The sequence below is a fragment of the Chenopodium album genome, chromosome 17, assembly GCF_948465745.1.
Source record: "Chenopodium album chromosome 17, dcCheAlbu1.1, whole genome shotgun sequence".
Taxonomy (NCBI): Eukaryota; Viridiplantae; Streptophyta; class Magnoliopsida; order Caryophyllales; family Amaranthaceae; genus Chenopodium; species Chenopodium album.
Window position 1 is genome coordinate 23,166,980 of NC_137850.1, and position 17,353 is coordinate 23,184,332.

The window sequence follows — 17,353 nt, forward strand, 5'->3', positions numbered from 1 at the left end:
GCAACCGTCCCTGACGGATTTTCCACACCTTTCACTTACTCCAGATCTCGAGGGACTCCAGTTCGAGATCAAGCCCCAATTCATAACTATGATAGAAAGGAAGAAGTTCAGTGGAGCCAAGGGTGAAGACCCAAATCTTCACGTTGCTGATTTCTGTCAGTACTGCAATACTATTAGGCAGAATGGGGTTATGTAGGACCAGATCAGGAGATTCTTTTTCCCTTTTCATTATGTGGAAAAGCTAAACTGTTGTTTAATGGTTTGAATAGAACTGCACTAGGTATTACTAACTGGGGAACTCTTTCTTTGAATTTTTATAACAAATATTACCCTACAGAAAAAACATCTCTATTGAGAAGTGCAATTCAGAATTTCGCCCAAGAGCCAGATGAAGCGCTATATGAAGCTTGGAAGAGATTCAAAGATCTTCATAGGGAGTGTCCCCATCATAATCTAGCACAGTGGCAGTTGATTCAAGCCTTTTACAACGAATTAGGAAATACATCTAGGACGATTCTAGACTCCGCGGCTAGTGGTAGATTTATGAATCTTAATGTTGATGATGCAGGTCAAGTTATTGAAGATATGACAATACATAATTCCCAATATGGGAATTTTAAAGGCTTTGCAAACAAAGGCAAATACCACGTTGATTCAGTATCCTTTTTGCAAGCCCAACTTACATCTATTTGCCAGAAACTAGATAGTCTTAGTAGTGCTATTCCTACTTTTGTTGCTAATGTTTCTGTTGTTTATAATAATTCTAATGAAGCTTTTTGTTAAAATTGTGGTATTGTAGCACATTGGGAGCAAGATTGCAGGAGTTCTACAGAGCAGGTTAATGCCTTCCAAACCTATAGGCAATATAACCCATACTCCAACACCTATAATCCTGGCCTCCGGAACCAACCATACTTATCCTATTAGAGTACCAATGTTCAAAATCCTTCAGCTCCACAACAACCACAACAAGCACTCCCTTCACAGCAGAAATATTACCATCCCCACTCTAACCAAAAAGCCCCAGCACAAACCCCTACTCCATCTTCTGACCCTGCATTGTCAGAAATTAGAGCGATGTTAACTAATATGCAAAAGCATATGGAGAGTAGAGATACACAGATTGACTCAATTATAGCCCATAATAAAGTCATGGATACCCAAATTGCCCAATTATCTTCTACTCTACAAACTCGCCAGTAGGGAGTTCTACCATCGCAAGGAATACCACCTACGGATCATGCAAATGCAATTACCCTGAGAAGCGGTTCACACTACGACGGGCCCCCTATACCCAAAGAGGATGAATATGATTTAATTAAAATTGCTAATCCTGATTCCATTATACCTGATGTTCTTGCAAGGCTCCAAGGTAAAACTAACATTTTTGATACTACATTGCAGGGTACAACTTCAGGGAAGGATACTACTCAAGAGAAGAGTAGAGAAGCACAATAACCAGTTATCAAACTACCATTCCCAAATCGTCAATTGAAAACTAAATTGGATAAGCAGTTTGGTAAGTTTTTGGAGGTTGTGAAAAATTTGCAGGTAACAGTTCCCTTTACAGAGCTTATTACACAGGTTCCTGCATATGCTAAATTTATGGAAGATATTCTGACTAGGAAAAGGGCCTTTAATGAGGTAGAAACTGTGGCTTTTACAAAGCAATGTAGTGCTTTATTGCAAAATAAATCCCCTCCTAAGTTAAAGGACCCTGGTAGTTTTTCAATCCCTTGTCATATTGGTAATGTCTTCATTGATAAAGCATTGTGTGATTTGGGTGCTTCTGTTAGTGTTATGCCATCGTCTATATGTTCTAAACTTGATATGGGTGATTTAAAAGTTAGTATTATTACTTTGCAAATGCCAGATCGTTCTGTTAAATTCCCCTTAGGTATTTTAGAGGATGTCCCTGTTAGAGTTGGTAAATTTTTTATCCTTGTTGATTTTGTTGTTTTAGACATGGCTGAGGATACACAAATTCCCATTATATTAGGTAGGCCTTTCCTCCATACTGCAGGAGCCATAATTGATGTTAAAAATGGTAAACTAACCCTTTTTGTTGGAGATGATAATATCACTTTTAATTTAGGGAAGGTTTTGAAAGGACCTATGCTAGAGGAAAATTGTTGTTTAATTGATGTGATTGATATAATGGATGATATCTGTGAAGAAAGCTTACCACAGGTTCTTGCAAGGGATCCCTTGGAAGAAATACTTTGTGGAGATTTGTCTGCAGGTGATGCGAGTATTTGGAGCAAAGAGGTGGATGCCATTGAGAAAGCTCTTGCCATAGAAGAACTCGATCCTAAAGAGAGTAAAAAGGTAGTAAAATTGGTTCAGGAATCAAAACCTGCAGAGGTGAAGAAACCTGAACTAAAACCTCTCCCTTCTCATTTAAAATATGTTTTTCTTGATGAGCAGGAATTGTACCCTGTGATCATTAGTACTGCACTTGAAGACCCTCAAACTTCCCAACTTCTAGAGGTTCTTAGAACCCAAAAAAGGGCAATAGGGTACAGTATTGATGATCTCAAGGGTGTTAGCCCTGATTTTTGTATGCACAGGATACATCTAGAGGACAATTATAAGCCCTGCATTCAACCCTAGAGGAGGTTGAATCCTAATATGCAGGAAGTAGTTAAGAAAGAGGTGATGAAATTACTTGATGCAGGTATTATCTATCCTATTTCTGACTCGAAGTGGGTAAGTCTTGTATAGGTGGTTCCTAAAAAGGGCGGGATGACTGTGATTAAAAATGAGAAAAATGAATTGATCAAATGCTTGAAAGGTTAGCTAATCATAAATTCTTTTGCTATTTGGATGGGTATTCGGGATTTTTCCAAATTCCGATTCACCCTGAAGATCAAGAAAAGACTACATTTACATGCCCTTATGGTACTTTTGCATATCGTAGGATGCCTTTTGGTTTATGTAATGCCCCCGCTACCTTTTAACGTTGCATGATGAGCATTTTTTTTGATTTCATAGAGTCTATTATGGAAGTCTTTATGGATGATTTTAGTGTGTATGGTTCTTCATTTGATGCATGCTTAGTAAATCTCGCTAAAATTTTGAAAAGATGTGAAGAATGCAATTTGGTATTAAATTGGGAGAAATGTCACTTTATGGTGACAGACGGAGTAGTTCTTGGTCATATTGTATATGATAAGGGTATACAGGTAGATAAAGCTAAGGTTTCTGTGATTGAGCAATTACCTCCTCCAGTTAATGTTAAGGGAGTTAGAAGTTTCTTAGGTCATGTGGGGTTTTATCGTTGCTTTATCAAAGATTTTTCTAAATAAACCACTAACTCAGCTCTTACTCAAGGATGCCCCTTTTGTTTTTACTGACAAGTGTCTTGAGGCTTTTAACAGGATAAAGCAGGCTTTGATATCGGCACCCATCATATGTGCACCCGATTGGAATCTTCCTTTCGAGATTATGTGTGATGCAAGTGACTTTGCACTAGGAACCGTGCTCGGACAGAGAAAGAACAACGTTTTGCATGCTATTTATTATGCAAGTAAAACTTTGGACGAAGCCCAAGTTAACTATGCGACCACGGAGAAGGAGTTTCTTGCTGTGATTTATGCTTTAGAAAAATTTAGATCATATCTAGTTGGTTCTAATTTTATTGTTTTTACTGCCCATGCAGCTCTGAAGTATCTGATAGCCAAGGAAGAATCAAAGCCTAGGCTACTCCGTTGGGTTATCTTACTCCAGGACTTTGATGTTGAAATAAAAGACAAAAAAGGTGTAGAGAACGTTGTGACAGATCACTTGTCACGTATCAGGTATGATGAGGGTAAGAATTCTCTTCCGATAGATGACTCTTTCCCTGATGATCACTTGTATGCAGTTATAGAGCAGCACCCATGGTATGCCGATTTTGCTAATTATTTAGTGGGCGATACTCTACCACCTGACGTATCCTACCAATAGAAAAAGAAATTCCTTTATGATGTTAAACATTATTTTTGGGATGATCCTTTTTTGTTTCGTGAGTGTGCAGATGGATTATTTCGCAGGTGTTTTCCCGAATGGGAAGTCCACGGCATTCTTACTAGCTGCCACACTTCACCTTATGGTGGACATCATGGTCCCTACCAAAACGGTGGCCAAGATTAATGATTCAGGTTTCTATTGGCCCACCATGTTCAAGGATGCTAACACTTTTGTGCAGGCTTGTGACTCTTGCCAGAGGACTAGCAACATTTCGCGGCGACATGAGATGCCTCAAACTGGGATTTTGGAAGTAGAAATTTTTGATGTTTGGGGTGTTGATTACATGGGACCGTTCCCTTCTTCAAATGGGAATCGTTATATACTTGTCGCCGTCGACTATGTATCCAAGTGGGTTGAGGCCATTGCCATTCCTACCAATGATGCCATGGTGGTCCATAGACTTTTCAAGAAGACCATCTTTCCACGATTTGGAGTACCTAGAGCTATAATCAGTGATGGAGGATCTCACTTTCATGAGCGGAAGTTAGACACCCTTCTCAAGAAGTATGGTGTATACCATAGGACAGGTCTCGCCTATCATCCCCAAACTAGTGGCCAAGTTGAAGTTTCCAACAGGGAAATCAAGGTCATATTAGAGAAGGTGGTAGCCAAATCAAGAAAAGATTGGAGCGATAAGTTGGATGACACCCTTTTGGCATAAAGAACTGCATTTAAGACCCCAATAGGTACTACCCCCTATAGACTTGTGTACGATAAAGCATGTCATCTTCCGGTGGAATTAGAATACAAGGAATATTGGGCTATTAAGGAACTTAATTTGGATGCTAAGCTAGTGGGAGAAAAGCGGTTACTTCAACTTAACCAACTCGATGAGTTTAGGTTGATGGCCTATGATAGTGCACGAGTCTACAAGGAGAAAACAAAAAGATGACACGACAAGATGATCCTTCCAAGAGAGTTTAAAGAGGGTGACAAGGTGTTGTTGTTCAACTCTAAACTTAAACTTTTCCCAGGAAAGTTGAAGTCAAGGTGGTTGGGTCCCTTTACTGTAAAAAGGGCTAATAAGTTTGGTTCTGTGGAATTGTTTGATGAGCAAGGTAACGAGTTCAAGGTTATTGGTCAAAGACTCAAGATGTACCATGAAGGGGCTACGATCGGTGCGGTTGAATTAGTTCACCTAACCGCTTCCGGTTCACCTTGAGTTACATTGTGGTAAGAGGGTCGTGCGGGATCTAGATAAACCAGCGCTTTGCGGGAGGCAACCCGTATTTCTTGCTTTCTAGACTAACTTTTTTCCTTTCTTTTATTTTTTATTTTATTTTGAGAGGTGAGGAGAGTGCATTTTACCTTTTCAAAGTGTCTTTTTGCACAGGTTTTGAACAAGTAAAGAGTATTCAAGAGAAAAAGTTAAAGAGAATTGAGTGTCCCGAACTGGGTAGGCGCCCGATCGGGCGCAAGAGTAAGGTTCAAATCGAGCCTTATCCTCGCCCGATCGGGAGCGCAAGCGAGCAAAAAATCGAGCGAAAATTCGCCCGATCGGGCTACCCTTGCCCGATCGGGCGCGCAAGTGAAGGAGAAATCGAGTGAAATTTCGCCCGAATCGGGCGGATACGCCCGAATGGGCGCGAAATCGAAGAAATCGAGTGCACAAAAAAGAAATCCCGGGCAAATCTCGCTCGATTGGGCGAGGGAATCGAGCAAGGTTCGACCCCCCTCTCGCGCCCGATCGGGCGGATCTCGACCGATCAGGCGCGCAAGCTGTGAAAAGGAATGCTAAAGATTTGCCCGATCGGGCGCGCCTTTTATCCGGGTTATCAAACCCTCCTTTATTTTTTTTTTCTTTTCACTTTCCTCCTTATTTCTCCTTTTTCAAACACTCTTTCTCTCTAAACTCCATTAACAAACACTCTAAACTCATCTTCTCTTTAAGACCTCCTCAAATTCTTCCATCCAAACTCAAATATTTTTACATATTCTTAAACCTCTCACCTTCCTCTACATTCTCCATATACTTTCCACTACTTTCTCTCATAATTTTTGAAAACCCTAAGAGAGAGAAAGCTTCAAAGTTTGTCAATTCACCTTCAACGGCTCTCAAGCGATCAAGAACACAAAGGGGTGAGAGTTCAAGGCAGCAACAACCACCTATGGTTGACCCAGAACTCCAAATTCCGGGGTGAAGCGAGGTGGTGGTCACTTCCGCCGAACAAAAGGCTAGGATGCTCAACCTCATTACGAGGCAGATAATTTCTACCCGTTTTGTTCATCATCCCACTCTAGCTAGATTAGGAATTGATAAACCTATGGAAAAATTGTTTAAGGGCATTGGCATGAGTGGTTTCTTTCAAATGCATTATGATACATATGATTATTTGACCGTGGAATTTATTTCTAGCTTTAATATGATTAAATCTAATGCTATTATTACTCATGTTCAATTCCGATTGCTTAACAATGATGTGAGAATGACTCTGAAGGAATTTGGTAAATTGTTTGAGTTAAAATCGGATAAACCTATTGAACTATCCCAAGACCATATTGCCGTGGTCTATCAAAAACTCACAGGGGAGGGTATAACTAACCTCCAACATGCTAAGGGAGCTTAGATTCAACATCCCGTGCCAAAATTTTGGTAACGGTTTGTTGGCCCCACCATCTTTGGGAGGCATGAACCGGCCAATGCAAGGAGGGATGAGCTCGAGTTGTTGGCCTCCTATGTGATCCCAAGAGGCAAGAAATTGAACATCTCGCATAGGATAGCCTAACACTTCCAACGGGCGGCCAATGCGGCCGAGGGCGGTAGGTCTAGGGCACCTATTTATTTTGGTGGGTTGGTTACCCACATTGCGGTCAAACACCTAGGTTTCAACCCTACCGACCATAGAAAAGTAGAAGGCTCTACCCTTATGGACCTTGCTTACCTAGGAGGCCTTAATTGGATCCAACACATGGGTGGCGAGATGTGGTGGATAATCCCCCGAGAATCAGGTAGGAAGGACCAAGCCTTTAAGCTACCTAACCCCACCTTGACTAAGTTTGAGAAGGGTAAGCCTTCCTATACATTCGAGTTAGATGGTCAAGGGGAGGCTCAAGCGGCTCACCATACACCACCCCACCCACAATCTCCATTCAAACCACCGCCCCAACCCTACATGCATGACATCCCTACCTCTTCCGTTGATTATAACATTGATCCTAATGCCCCATATGACTTCTCAGTTTTTAAGATCCAATTAGATAGGATTGAGAGGGGACAAGGAAGAGTAGAGGGTTTAGTGCGAAACCTTGACACTAGAGTAGGTTCTCTAGATAGACGGGTTGGGCATGTGGAGCGAAACCTAGGGAGGGGTTTATACCCCATGTATGATGACTATGCCCGCCGAGGGGCTATTCCACCCGAGGCCCTTGTTCTCGATTGGTTTCAATACCCCCAAGGAGGGTATTCGACCCCCGGTAGCTATGGTAGTTATGTGGACTATTTCTTCGGTCCATGGTTATGGGGTCGATGCTCCTTTTGGTGGGCTTGGGGGGAATGTGGACCCTAACTATTTTGTAGGTGGTTCGGGTTATGGAGGTGTTGGTTTGAGCCATGGAGGTGCCGGATCTAGCCATGGCGGAGGCTACTCGAGGATGGATGAGGATGAGGATGAGGAGTAGCTACTCCTAGCTACACTCCCAAGTCAATGAGGGCATTGCTTGATTTGGCTTGGGGGAGATGATCTTGTACATATGGTAATTCTTTCTCTCCTTTCTCTATTTATTGCTTTCTAGTATAGATTTATTTTCTTTCTAGTGTAGTTTTTATTGCTTTCCTATATGAAAAATACAAAAATACGTTCCAATGAATTATGAATCATGCTTCCCTGTGCCCCATACTTGAAAAATATTGTTTTGATTCTTGGTATATGATGATGAGCATTGTGGATTTGTTGATCATGATTTGAAGTTTGATTGCTTGGATGCCTTAACATGCGTCAATTTTGCCCAACTACTTGTGAATATAGTGCTTGACTAGTTGATTTGGTGAGGAATTGTGTGTTAGTTCCTGGTATGTCAATGAATTTGAGTATTGGTTTGCAACTATGAGTAGTGTTTCATGGCTCATTATTATGCACATGAGGATGACGAAGGCATTTGTTCTTTAGGTGGCCTTCAGATGATATTAGTTACATTTGTTCCCTTCTTGCTACCCATGTTGTTTCCTTGACTTTTTCTTGTTTATTAGCCACATTACAATTGACCGAGAATTGTAGTGCAATCATTATGAACAAGATGTCTCCCAAGTTAAAGGATCCCGGAAACTTTTCTATCCCTTGTGCTATCTATAAGATTTAAATTGATAATGCCTTGTGTGACTTAGGAGCTAGTGTTAGCCTTATGCCATATTCGGTTTATCAAAGACTTGAGTTAGGGGAACTTTTGCCTACCAACATTACCTTGCAACTAGCCCATAGATCAATTATGATTCTAAAAGGTAAGGTAGAGGATGTTCCTTTGAGGGTAGGAAAGTTTGTAATTTCGGTTGACTTTTTTGTTCTAGAAATGTATGAGGATTCCAATATTCCTATCACATTTGGTAGACCTTTTCTTGTTACCTCGGGTGTCATGATTGATGTTAAAAGTGCTAAGAATTCACTCAAAGTTGGAGAAGAAGTCATTGAATTTGATTTGAATGAAAGCATGAAATATCTTTCTTCTCCACTGAAAATTGCATGAGAGTTGGAATCTTGGATGATATTGTGAATTCTATGCATGAGCACTTGCTCACTTATAATGATCCACTTGAGTGTGTTTTGTTAAATAAGGAAAATATAGGTGAGCACGGCAAGGAAATGGCTTTCTTTGAAAAAGTCATTGATGAGAGCATGGAAGAGAGTGATGATCACATTTGCATGGGAATTTCAAGTCAAGATCATTGCAAGTGGCCTCAACCAAGGAAGGTAAAGGTGTTCCAATTGTAGAGCACAAATGTCAACCATCATACTTTAGGTATGAATTCTTGGGCCCCAATTCTACTTATCCCGTCATTGTTAGCTTTTCCTTGAGTGAGAGTCAAGCTCAAGAGTTCTGTGGTGTTTTGAGAAGGAACCAAGGTGCTTTGGGTCATACAATTGATGACCTCAAAGGTATAAGCGCGGCTTTATGTTCACTCCATATCACTCATGAGAGAGGTGAGCTCATTCCTACAAGGACGGTCACGGGATGTCGAATGTGTATAGACTATCGACGTCTAAACAGATCCACCAGAAAGGATCATTTTCCCCTTCCCTTCATTGATCAAATGCTTAAAAGACTAACAAGACACAAGTATTAGTGTTTTCTTGATGGATATTCCGGGTTTTTACAAATTCCTATTCTCCCGGATGACCAAGAGAAAACAACTTTTACTTGTCCATATGGAACTTTTGCCTATAAGAGAATTCCATTCGGGCTTTATAATGCCCCCACCACTTTCCAACGATGTATGATGAGCATATTTGGAGATATGTTGGAAGAGGAAACGGAGGTGTTCATGGATGATTTTTCGGTAGGTGGTGTTTCATTTGAAGCTTGCCTTGATCTTGAGAAATGTTTGGCTCGATGTGAGAAGGTGAATTTGGTTTTGAATTGGGAGAAATATCATTTCATGGTTGAGGAGGGCATTGTCCTTGGTCACAAGATCTCTCACAAAGGCATAGAGGTGGACAAGGCAATGATTGAAGTGATTAAAAAGCTTCCACCTCCGATTAATGTGAAAGGAGTGAGATCTTTCTTAGGGCATGTCGGGTTCTATAGAAGATTTATCAAGGATTTCTCTCTTTTTTCTAAACCTCTTGATGATCTTCTTCAAAAAGATGTCGTATTTGTATTTGATGATAGATGCTTGGAGGCTTTTAACAAGTTGAAAAAAGCTTTGATCTCTACTCCCATTGTCCAAGCCCCGAGGTGGGATTTACCTTTTGAATTGATGTGAGATGCTAGTGACACGGCCATTGGGGGAGTGTTAGGTCAAAGGGTAGATAAGAAGCTCCATGTCATCTATTACATGTCAAAACCCTTAATGGAGCTTAAAGGAAATACACAACAACGGAAAAGGAATTCTTGGAAATTGTGCATGCTTTTGAAAAGTTTTGTTGTTACTTATTAGGTTCTAAGACCATTGTCTTTACGGATCATGCTGCTCTTAAATACCTTTTTGCCAAAAAGGAATCCAAGCCTAGGTTGATCTGTTGGGTGCTCGAGCGTCAAACTTTTAATATAGAGATTAGAGATAAAAAAGGAGCGGAAAATGTTATGGCAGGCCATCTTTTTCGCCTTGAAGATTCCCAAATCCAAGATAATGGTTCTCCAATTGTTGATAGGATGCTTGATGACTCCTTGTATTCCATTGATGTGAAGGAGCTCCCATGGTTTGCCTATTTGGTAAATTACTTTGCATGTGGGGAGTTTCCACCTTCATTCCTCATGAATCAAAGAAAAAAGCTCAAGAGAGAGGCTAGGCACTATTTGTGGGATGATCCCATCATGTACAAACGAGGTGTTGATGGCTTACTAAGGCATTATGTTCCAAACGAGGAGGTGCCACTCGGCCCTAGTGGTGGTCATATGGGTGTTTCTAAAACCGCTACTAAGATTCTACAAAGTGGTTTGTGGTGGCCACATCTCTTCAAGGATACATGGGGTTTTGTTAAGTCATGTAATTGATGTCAACGTACCGGAAACATCTCAAAGCGCAATGAAATGCCTCAACAACCTATCCTTGAGTTGGAAGTATTTGATGTTTAGGGAATTGATTTCATGGCACCGTTTCCTTCTTCTTTTGGGTACCAATACATTCTTGTGGCAGTGGATTATGTTTCAAAATGGGTTGAGGCCATTTCCTTCCCAACAAATGACCACAAGATGGTGATGAAATTGTTCAAAAAGATCATTTTCCCAAGATTTGGTATTCCCAAAGCGGTGATTAGTGACAATGGCTCACATTTTGTGCATAATGCCTTTCAAAAGATGTTGAAAAAGCATGGGGTTCATCAACGTTTTGGCATTCCTTATCATCGTCAACACAAGTGGTCAAGTTGAGGTGTCCAATCGTCAAATCAAGTTAATTCTTGAGAAGACGGTTGCTAAAAATAGGAAAGATTGGGCGGACAAGCTTGATGATGACTTGTGGGCATATCGAACGACTTTTAAGACTCCTATCGGCACCACTTCATATCGTCTTGTCTATTGCAAATCTTGCCATCTTCCGGTGGAATTTGAGCACCGTGCTTTTTGGGCGATCAAGAAAATCAACTTTAATTTAGCAAGTGCGGGAGAGCAAAGGTGGTTAGATCTTAATGAATTAGAGGAGCTTAGACTTGACGCATATGATTGTGCTAGCACTTATAAGGCGCGTTATAAGGCAGCTCATGACAAGCTTATCGAGAAAAAAGAGTTTTATGTTGGTGACAAGGTCCTCCTCTATAATTCCAAGATGAAGTTGTTCCCTAGAAAACTCATGTCTAGGTGGAGTGGTCCTTTCATGGTGCAAGATGTTTTTCCAAATGGAGTTGTGGAAATTTCTTCGATGAATTCATCATCTCCTTTCAAAGTCAATGGTCATTGGCTCAAGAAGTATTTCGATGGTGTTTTTGTTTGTCTTATTCACAGAATGACTCTTTATGATCCACCTTGAGAAAGGGTAGAAAATGTCAAGCTAATGACGTTAAACAAGCGCTTCTCCGGAGGCAACCCGACCTTCTAACCTTCTTTCATTTTTCTTTTGACTTTATCTTTCTTCTTGATGCTTATGGAATAACCAATTTTCTTTGATTGCTATGATTTTAGGTCGTTTTGATATGATGGAGGTTAGTTTGCCAACAATCTTGGTAACAAATTTTGAAGATGAAGTGTTCTTGTGCTTATTGAAAGTTTTGAGTAAGAATTGAACTTTAGTGGATGCAAGATGGTGGGTTAATGAATTATGGATGTTGAACCCATTGCCAAGGGATTTAGAAACTGCCTATGTTCGTGTTTATCATCATCATAGGTGTTGTGCGCACCGGTGTGCGCACGAAATCTGGAAAGGGGCAAGAACAACCCAGAGTTGTGCGGGCGCGGCAGGGGTGGCGTGGGCGCGCTAGTCTGCTGCGTGCCCCCCTTAAACGTACCCCTCTCTTTTCTTTCTCTCTCTTCTTTCATTTTACTTCATTTTTCATTGTAGTATTCAAGCATTTTCCCTATTTTTGCTCTTATATTTCTTCACAAGATCATCATTGTTCATTTTCCTTGGTTGATAATTAATTTAAATACTCAATTTTATGCTTTGTAATTGATTTTCTCTCTTCAATAGTTGGGAATTTTGGTATTATTGATTGGGGTTATGGAACTTGCAAGTTTGGGATTGTTATCTAGTAGTTGTGCTTTTTAATTCATTTCATTTGAATTAAACACTCATTCAAGGTATGAATTCTCTATTTCATTTGATTTTCATGATAAATTTCTCACCATGTGTTGTTTTATTGGATTTGAATGTTATGGTTTATGCTCTAATGGTGTTTCTACTTTGCCCCCCAAATTTTGTATTCATGTTGATTATTGGTGAATATATGAACTTGTAATGCTATGGTTTTGCTTGCTTGTATTATAATTTTGTTACCACCATTGTTGGTCTTCACGCTCTTTGAAATGGTCATAGATGCCTGTAAGAATGTTGTTTCTCACTCTTTGTTCTCAAATGGCTTATGAATCCTTGCTTGAATTGTGGTTTGAATGGGCTTACATACTTGTTATGTGCAAATTTTTTCATTCTATTTCAATGATTGATTATTGATTCATGCATTTTGGTTATGCAACTTGTTGTGAGCACCATATCTTTCTTGCTTTTGAAATATTGTCTTGGCTTGTTTGTGTAGATGGCTCCCCTCCGACGTCCTAAACGAGCCCGTGGCTCTAGTTCCCGTAAGGTGGTGCCACACCCGCCAAATGTGAGTGAAACTTAACAAAATAGAGTTTACAAAGAGCGAGCATTGGGAGAACTTTATTCGGCTTTCCTCCCATAAACTTCTTTCAACAAGGTTTTATGATCGATTAATGACTACAATGCTTGGAATTGAGGAGGATGTGACGCGTTTGGCCTGGAATCTTGGTTTGGATAATTTCATTAGCTTAAGTGCTCCAACTAACGCCCATTCCACTTTTGAGTTCCTCTCTTCCCTCGAGGTACATGAAGAGAAACAGGGTGATGAGCTTGTTCGTAATTTGAAGTTCCAGATGTTCAACAATAACCACTCTATCCCACTTTCCTACCTTAGTGAGATTTTTAAATTTCCCGTACCTTTGGACGAATCCGAGTATATCTACCCAGCCTTTGAGGAGTTGCAAAACAATCATGGTTATAACGAGGGTCGTTGGTAGAGGCATATCTCGGTCGAAGGGTCATATCAACCTCAATATTCCAAAGCGGCTTCAATCATTCATCCGGCCTTGAGGTACTTCAATAGGTTACTTAACTATGCATTCTTCTCTAAGGAATCCCTTGGTGCCATCTCTAGGGAGGAGCTTAGTGACAGGCTAAAGTCGTAGTCACCCAATCAAAAATAATAACTAAATCCACTAACTATGCAGATAGGGAACAAGGGTCAAACCACAGGGAAACGAGTTAATTTATTCCTAATTAATCAATATAATCTAAATTATCAAGTAACCAATTTGTTATTATAAAAGGGAACTAAACTACTAAGAGTATAAGTGGGAATGAATAAAAGTAGGAGGAAAATCAATGAAATAAAAGCCTAGGGCATAGGTTCACCAATAAACAATATTCCAGGGTAAAACATAACAATCAATCATCAATGCATCAATTAATCAGATCATAAAGGGCTTTCGCTACGTATTACAATCACAGAGTTAATTTACCGGTATTAAATCTCATCTCTCGAATCTCGACTTAACCATTTATAAATTAGTCCGCCTATTGAAACTAAGCCTAAACATCAATTCTCATCTTTCGAATCTCGAATCAATATTGCTAAACTCATACAATTAAACCAGGCCTAATCTAATTGCATAGCATTAATTCAATCAATAGGAAATTAATCAAGCATTGATAATAAACAATAATAATTTACCCCTTCATATTATTTATGGATCGCCATAAACCCTAGAAAGAAAACTACTCAGACATAATCGAACATAAACTAAACAAAGCAATTACAGGAAACATGATGAAAGAAATAAAGTAAAATAAATGAGATTAAAGTAGAAGAAATCGTTACCAAAGTAATCGAAATTAAGGAGTTGAATTAAGAACAAAAATGGAGAACAATGTTGTAGAGAGAGAAACTAATCTAAAGCTAAGTAGAGAGAGAAAGTCTAAGAGAAGAGGTACTAAGCAAAAGCATTAAAATCGTATTTATACAATAACCCAAAATTACTCCTAAATAGAAACTAAGTAGGAATCCCATGGTGTGGGCACTCTCTTTGGTATTCCTTATACCTCTCCCATGCCTCATAAAGACTTTCATTGGGTTTTTGCTTGAAGCTTTGAATAAGAGATCTTGCTTCAGCCCTCTTCTTTTGTGGGTAGAAACGAGACAAAAACTCCTTAGTCACTTCATCCCATGTCCTCAAGGAGTTTGGTTTCACCTCCTTGTCCAACCACTCCAATGCATGTCCAATGAGAGAAAAAGGGAAAAGATTAAGGCGAATAATCTCTTAAGAAACCCCATTCACCTTGATGGTATTGCAATAATTCTCGAACTCCTTAAGATGGTTGAGGGGACTTTTCATGTTTTACACCACTATATTAACGCCTCTCTATCAAAGTAATCATGGTCGGTCTAATCTCAAAGTCGTTTACCGGTGTCGTAGGTAGAGCAATCCTACTCTCATACCTATAGGCTCCCGAAACTCCTAACTCCTTCAATTCCACTCTATGGTTATCTCCCATGATGACTTGCTCTTCTTCTTGCCTTGGAGAACGTCTAGCAACTCTCAACTTTGTAATTGTCCTTTCAATTTTCGGATCGAAAGGCAATAGAGAACGAACACAAGATCTACGCATACAATCTCAAAGAAAAAGATTTGTGGCACGGCTACAAATGTATCCTAAAAGAAAGAAAATCTTTTTGTATTTTTCAAATAAATGGAATAGACTCAATCAACGATAGTAAATAACCATGCCATTCCCCGGCAACGGCGCCATTTTTGACGCGGGAGAAACCTAGGTCGTTGATAACTAAGATTCCCCGATCAAAACAAAATTTATAAAACCAAACCCAACCCTAAGTATAAGGGTAAGTCCAGGTCGAACCCAAGGGAATGTTGTATATGCCAAAGTCTCTAGCTAAGCTATTCTGAAGCCTAGGTGAGGGTTGGTCTAAGCAAACTAAGCAACGCTATTAAATGAGTACAAGAACGATATTAAGGATGCTAGGGAATTGGGATCCACATGAACTCATGACAATCATAATAATTAGGTAAGAATTCAACCAATCAAACAATGTGAGGGTAAGTAACAAATGCAATCAAAATCACTTTAAGAACTATCTCCTAGGGTCAAGCTAGATGTCTCTATAAATGACTTCAAAGCAAAATCGCAAAACAAGATCAATCGATAATAATAGCTTCCAAATAAATTTTTCTTATCAATGAAACTATTATGGAATCTAGCTTGATAGTTAAGGTTGATCACTCCTCAAGATATCAAACACATGCACAAATTTCACCAACCGATTTAATCACAATGATGATCAATAAAAATAAAATAATTAGCCATGAATTATCACTCATACATGCTTCACCATATCCCTAACAAGTAATCTACTCACTACACATTGCAAATTTGAATAACAAAACTAAACTAATCACCAATTTCATCATCAACATTGTATTCAAAATAAACTCAAGCTATCAAAAATCAAATCAAACAAACAAGTAATTCAATTAAATTAAAGAATAAAAAGCTAAAATTGCATTAAAGAGTAAAGAATTCTTACAAAACTTTGATAAAAATCAAAGAGGAAGAAGATTGAAAGTAGCATTCATCAAATTCACTCTCTAGAATCTAAGAACAAAAGTTTCCCCAATTTGAGCTTCTCTCTCTAAAAATCTAATTCTAAGCTTATTCTCTCTTAAAAAAATTAAGAAATTCTATATATAGTTAAACTAACAAAGGAAGAGTTAGTTAAATGTCCGAAATAAACCCCAATAGGCGCGCCCTCTCCTCTACAAGCGCGGCCGCAATGAAATGGGTACGAAAAAGGGGGAGGAAGTTTGCACGGCCGCTCCTGCCACCTACGTGGCTGTGCACAGGGCCTGCACGCCCGCACCGTACTCGTGCGCGCCCATGCCTGGGAGTAGGGCACCTCCCTGTTGTGCGGTCGTTGATGCTCCCGTGCGCTCCACTTGATACATATTGGGGGAGGCAGTCTCTAGAGGTCTTCACGGTGAGTTCAACACCGATTTTGATATCCACGTAGCCTGAGAGCGGGGCTTTGAAACCTTAACTTTTGCATTCCTTCACTTTTGATCTTCAAGAGGAGGAACCAGCCTACACCTTAAGATTTGCAAATAAATAAAAGGGAAAAAGCAAAATAAACCAAGAAATGCAAGAAAATGGGAAAACAACTAAAGAAAACACAAAGTAGAGAAATATCAAGTAAAGCTAAAGAAAAAGAGATAAAAGAGATTTAAAAACAATGAAAATTCATCCTAAATGAAGCTAAATGAGTGCTATAAATGACTCCCATCCTAGAAGTTATTTATGAGAAGTTGTATTTTTAGAAATTCTTTTCCTTTGTTTGAGAACTGTTTTAAAAAAAATTTCCTTTTAACAATCATTGAAAACAATACAATTTGGTTTAAAATTCTACAAATATAAGTGCGAATTATAACCATTTATTTATCAAGATAACAACATAATAAGTTTGAATTTTAAAAGCATACATTCAAACTTTCAATCTTATTAAGCGTCTTCTCCACGCATATAAAATTGTCCCTTTTCGGCGAGAACAAAAGGATTCCAAGATCCTATAAATCAAAAGTGATTAAGCGTGCTTTGGCTTGTCTTAATACTTATTATTTTAAGGTAAGCAATTCCATTGCTAATAGCTCTAAGCTATTCTTGGTTCGATAAGACGTCGCATCTAATGCTTTTGTGATGCTTATCTCCACTGCCACGACATCTAAGGACTCCTTATTGATATCGTTGAGTTTAACCAAAATCAATGTGTATACGATGTCTTGTTTTGGCAAACCTATCAACATACCTTACATCCCTAGGAAAGTAGTAATGATGTACTTTGGCACAACCTATTACTATTCTCACTAGTTCGGTAAGTGTTATTTAAGAATGGCAAATTTAACTTAATATTCTAAGGGACTTAGGGTTTCTATGTTGGTTGATTTAAGTGAACTTAAT

The 17,353-nt window shown here is 39.2% G+C and overlaps 2 non-coding genes across 2 annotated transcripts; one reads left to right on the forward strand and one right to left on the reverse strand.

Annotated features, from left to right (window-relative positions):
• Positions 1–348: 348 nt before the first annotated feature.
• LOC145590380 (small nucleolar RNA R71) lies at positions 349–455 on the reverse strand. Its single transcript, XR_014101989.1, has one exon. It is a non-coding gene; the product is annotated as a small nucleolar RNA R71 (small nucleolar RNA).
• Positions 456–14,389: 13,934 nt separating this feature from the next.
• Positions 14,390–14,495, forward strand: LOC145590361 (small nucleolar RNA R71). Its single transcript, XR_014101977.1, has one exon. It is a non-coding gene; the product is annotated as a small nucleolar RNA R71 (small nucleolar RNA).
• The last annotated feature ends 2,858 nt before the right edge of the window (positions 14,496–17,353 follow it).